This window comes from Neoarius graeffei, chromosome 3, assembly GCF_027579695.1.
Source record: "Neoarius graeffei isolate fNeoGra1 chromosome 3, fNeoGra1.pri, whole genome shotgun sequence".
Lineage (NCBI taxonomy): Eukaryota > Metazoa > Chordata > Actinopteri > Siluriformes > Ariidae > Neoarius > Neoarius graeffei.
In genome coordinates this window covers 36,793,430-36,799,312 of record NC_083571.1, presented here as the reverse complement: position 1 = coordinate 36,799,312, position 5,883 = coordinate 36,793,430, and positions in this window count along the sequence as shown.

Genomic DNA, 5,883 nt, shown 5'->3' with positions numbered 1-5,883 from the left:
TCTACGAGTCCTGTTTAGTGCATTTCTTACAAATTCATGAGTGAATCAATGAAGGAGTCGTTTACAGGTGTAAATGAATCATTGGAGGATTCAATCCTAAACTTAAGGTACCGGAGGAGTCTTTTAGAGATGCAAGAGAAAAACCTGAGGAATTCTTTTCCAAGTGTAAGTAAATCCCTGGAAGATCGGTATACTAATCTAAGTGAAGCACTGGAGTTGTTTACAAATAAGTGAAACCGAGTCATTTGTAAAGCAAGTGTATGACATGAGGATTCATTTCTAAACATAAGTCAACACCACAACTCTGAATTCAAGTGGAAGTCTATTAGTTTCACTTTAATGACCGAAAAAGATTTAATAAAACGGTCAAGTCGGCGGAGCCAGACGACACAAATTTCCTAAATAGGAGGGCGGAGTCATGACTGAGATCACAAAGTTAATTCCGTTATCCACTTAAACACTTTGTACTATGCTTATCTAGTGATAACTGGTAATGCTCACTATTAAGTGTACACCTTGTTTGCTACATAGGGCACATTAATCATAAAAATCAGCTGTGGGCGTGTCCCAAACCGGCCACACCCTGAGTTCTGTGGTCTTCAGGCGGTTCTGAATAATGAATCACAGCTGTACTGTGACTGGAACAGAAGATTTCATAGCTCATGTTTTCTCTCCGCTTTTATTTTTCAGTCTTTTCCTTGACTCGTCCTCTACCTCTTGTCTCCTTCTTGCATTTCTTTTCAGCTCTTCTAAAGTTTTGGCACCCCACAGTCATATTACAGGACACTCAGTTCAGTGTTCCTGCTCAGTGACGCACACACTAGTGTATTTGTACTTTATTCTTGTATATACACGGTACTTAAATATTCTTTAGAGAAAAAAAACTAATAATAATGGATGAACATAAAGACATGGGAAAAACAAACACACCCACACACAGGTAAAACCTGCTGGGCAAATTTTCTGCTCAATTTAAAGCAGCACCGTTTTATAAAATGAACACTCTGACCTTCACCTTGTGTTCAGTGTAAAGTTTCGCTAAATTAAACTTTACAACAAATGAATTTAGTATTGTAGGTTTATAATCTGAATTACGATCTCCAAATCCACCGTATTTCCACCTACAAACGTGTTAACGCTCAGAAACAGTTTTGCAAACAGTTTGTACAATGCAAACTGATAACCTTATTAGCGTTTAAACTTTAATCTGTGGTTTATTTCTTTTCCTTTAATACTACTTCAACAAATTAATCTGTGTTCAGGTCCTGGACGTCTCACAGCTTCAGCTCCTCCGCAGGTTCCTGAAGGTGGAAAAAGCACCAGGCAACCAATCTCGAACCGAAAACATTCAAATTATAAAAATCTAGAAGTCAGGGATGCACCAATATCTTTTTTTAATTAATATTTAACTCTAAATAGTGAACATAAAGGAACAGTTTGGTCAAAAACACATGCTTTCATTACGTGTTAGCTGAACTAGCATCATCGCTTCATTGCTAAACTCCTCCAGTTGGTGTAAGGCCTCAGGACAGATGTTTCATTTTTTGGCCAAACTGCTCTTTTAATACAGTCAGAAACTAAGACCTAAAATTACAAGAGGGTTTTTTTTTTAATAACCACAGCAAAGTTTTGTTGATTGTTTTTCATTAACTGATATTCATGAGACAGATACAAAAAACACACACAAAGTTGAACATCTGCTGCTCTTTTTAACTGAGCAGGTAAACAAAGCTAAAAATACTTTAAAAATAAAATATAAGGCTTGTGGGAGTTTTACTTACAAACACTTCTCACGAGGAAGTATGATGTGTCATCAGTGATGACCAACATCAATTAGCCACTTTGCTATGCACAGTAGTACTTGAAATTAAAATACTAGTGCATTTCAAAAAATTAGAATACCATGAAAAAGTTACTTTTTTCATAATTTAATTCAAAAAGGTAAACTTTCATATATTCTATATTCATTACATGTAAAGTGAAATATTTAAAGCCTTTTTTGTTTTAATTTTGATGATTATGGCTTATAGCTCATGAAAATCAGAAATCCAGCATCTCAAATTATTAGAATATTCCCTACGATCAACCAAAAAAAGGATTTACAATACAGAAATGTCCAACTTCTGAAAAGTATATTCATTTATACACTCAGTACTTGGTTGGGGCTCCTTTACCATGAATTACTGTATCAATGTGGTGTGGCATGGAGGTGATCAGTCTGTGGCACTGCTGAGGGGTTATTGAAGCCCAGGTTGCTTTGATAGTGGCCTTCAGCGTATCTGTATTTTTGGGTCGGGTGTTTCTCATATTCCTCTTGACAATACCCCATAGATTCTCTATGGGGTTCAGGTCAGGCAAGTTGGCTGGCCAATCAAACACAGTAATATCATGGTCAGCAAACCATTTGGTAGTAGTTTTGGCACTGTGGGTAGGTGCTAAGTCCTGCTGGAAAAGGAAATCAGCATCTCCAAAAAGCTCGTCAGCAGATGGAAGCATGAAGTGCTCTAAAATCTCCTGGTAGAAGGCTGTGTTGACTTTGGACTTGATAAAATACAGTGGACCAACACCAGCAGATGACATGGCACCCCAAATCATCACAGACTGTGGAAACTTCACACTGGGCTTCAAACACCTTGGATTCTGTGCTTCTCCACTCTTCCTCCAGACTCTAGAACCGTGATTTCCAAATTAAATGCAAAATGTACCTTCATCTGAAAAGAGGACTTTGGACCACTGAGCAACAGTCCATTTCTTTCTCTCCTTAGCCCAGATAAGACACTTCGGACATTGTCTCTGGCTCAGGAGTAGCTTGATATTAGGAATGCGAAAGTTGTATCCCCTTTCTTGAAGATGTCTGTGCGTGATGGGTCTTGATACACTGACACCAGCCTCAGTCCACTCCTTGTGAAGCTCTCCCAAGTTCTTGAATCAACTTTTCTTGACAATCCTCTCAAGACTGCAGCCATCCCTGTTGCTTGTGCACCTTTTCCAGCCACCCTTTTCAGCAACGACCTTTTGTGGCTTACCCTCCTTGTGGAGGGCATCAGTGATCATCTTCTGGACAACAGTCAAGTCAGCAGTCTTCCCCATGATTGTGGTTGTGTGTACTGAACTAGACCGAGAGATACACTGTGTTCATACTGTTTTACTCAAACTCGAAATGAAATATCCTAATATTTTGAGATGGTTTTTTTTTATGTTTTTGTACTGTATGCCATACTGATTAAAATTAAAATAGAAAAATGCTTGAAACATTTTAGTTTGTGTAATGAGTCTATAATATATAACTTTCACTTTCTTAAATAACTGATGGAAAATATTGAACTTTTTCACAATATTCTAATTTTTTGAGATGCACTAGTATAAGTGAAAAATCAGCTGTGTGACTTACAAGCATAACCTTAAATGGCTAGCAAATAGCTCCAATATAGACAGCAAAATAGCTAATTGTAAGTCCAATAACTTTCAAAAAAAACATAACCCTGATGTTTCACACATTCATAAAATACATTTTTGTGTGAAAAGTTATACTGTTCATGACAAAAAAATCCAGCAAATTGACACACGACATGCTAGCTAGCGAGCGAGCATGTGCTTGCTTTGTTAGCATAATATTAGCTAGCTGAGGGAAAAGGTTTCACATTTCATCAGATTATTCCAAATCAGATGGTGTGTTAAATATTAATCAAGTTAAAAGAATTGTCCTTTAAAGATATATATATATATATATATATATTTTTTTTTTTAATGAAGAAAAATGTACTAACAGCTAGCAGGGTGGCTAGTTTCCAGATTAGGGCTGTGTCTCAAATCACACACTATGAACTAAACACTGAAAAATATTTAACTGTACACTTATAAAACATACTTATGAGTTTATATATATATATATATATATATATATATATATTTATATATATATATATATATACATACATACAGTGCCTTGCAAAAGTATTCATACCCCTTGAACTTTTTCACATTTTTCCACCTTACAACCACGAACTTAAAAGTTTTTTATTGAGATTTTATGTGATAGACCAACACAGAGTAGCACATAATTGTGAAGTGAAACGAAAATGATAAATGGTCTTCAAAATTTTAAACAAATAAAAATCTGAAAAATGTGGTGTGCATTAGTATTCAGCCCCCTGTACTCTGATACCTCTAAATATAATCCAGTGCAATCAATTGCCTTCAGAAGTCATCTAATTAGTTAATAGAGTCCTACTGTGTGTAATTTACTCTCAGCATAAATACACTTGTTCTGTAAAGGCCTCAGTGGTTTGTTAGAGAACACTGAAGAACAAACAGCATCATGAAGACCAAAGAACTCACCAGACAGGTCAGGGATAAAGTTCTGGAGAAGTTTAAAGCAGGGTTAGGTTATAAAAAAATATCCCAAGCTCTGAACATCTCAAGAAGCACTGTTCAATCCATCATTCAAAAATGGAAAAAGTATAGCATGACTGCAAACCCACCAAGACATGGCCGTCCACCTAAACTGACAGAGCGAGCAAGGAGAGCACTGGTCAGAGAAGCAGCCAAGAGGCCCATGATCACTCTGGAGGAGCTGCAGAAATCCACAGCTCAGGTGGGAGAATCTGTGCTCAGGACAACTATAAGTCGTACACTCCACAAATCTGGCCTTTTTGGAAGAGTGGCAAGAAGAAAGCCATTGTTGAAAGACAGGCATAAGAAGCCATGTAGGGGACACAGCAAACATGTGGAAGAAGGTGCTTTGGTCAGATGAGACCAAAGTTTAACTTTTTGGCCTAAATGCAAAGCGCTATGTGTGGCGGAAAACTAACACTGCTCATCACCCTGCACACACCATCCCCACTGTGAAACATGGTGGTGGCAGCATCATGCTATGGGGATGCTTTTCTTCAGCAGGGACAGGGAAGCTGGTCAGAGTTGATGGGAAGATGGATGGAGGGCAATCCTGGAAGAAAACCTGTTGGAGGCTGCAAAAGACTTGAGACTGGGAAGGAGATTCACCTTCCAGCAAGACAATGACCCTAAACATACAGCCAGAGCTACAATGGAATGGTTTAGATCAAAGAATATTCATGTGTTAGAATGGCCCAGTCAAAGTCCAGACCTAAATCCCATTGAGCATCTGTGGCAAGATTTGAAAATTGCTGTTCACAGACGCTCTCCGTCCAATCTGGCTGAGCTTGAGCTATTTTGCAAAGAAGAATGGGCAAAAATTTCAGTGTCTAGATGTGCAAAGCTGGTAGAGACATACCACAAAAGACTCGCAGCTGTAATTGCAGCAAAAGGTGGCTCTACAAAGGATTGACGCAGGGGGGCTGAATACTAATGCACATCACATTTTTCAGATTTTTATTTGTTTAAAATTTTGAAGACCATTTATCATTTTCGTTTCACGTCACAATTATGTGCTACTCTGTGTTGGTCTATCACATAAAATCTCAATAAAAAACTTAAGTTTGTGGTTGTAAGGTGGAAAAATGTGAAAAAGTTAAAGGGGTATGAATACTTTTGCAAGGCACTATATACATGATAGATTCATGAAATTAAATTGCAAACCAGACTGTATTCGATGTTAGCATGCTAACGATCAACAGTGACTTAAAAACTACAGATGGATGCGATTTGAGACACAGCCTAGTTTTATTAGTACTTTTCACACACAACCTCCTCCTTGAGAAGAATTTTTGGGTTTGATAAATCTCTCACAAGCTTAAAAAAAAAAGAAAAAAGAAATAATCCATCCTGTGCTGCATTAAGGGATCCGGCTGCGAACTGAACCTTCTGGAAAAGTCTCACGCTTTGTTTTTGTTTTTTTAACTACACAAGTCGGTCCAGTTTCGTGCAGCCGGTGTGATTGTCTCTTCAGGTTGGTTTATGAAGGGA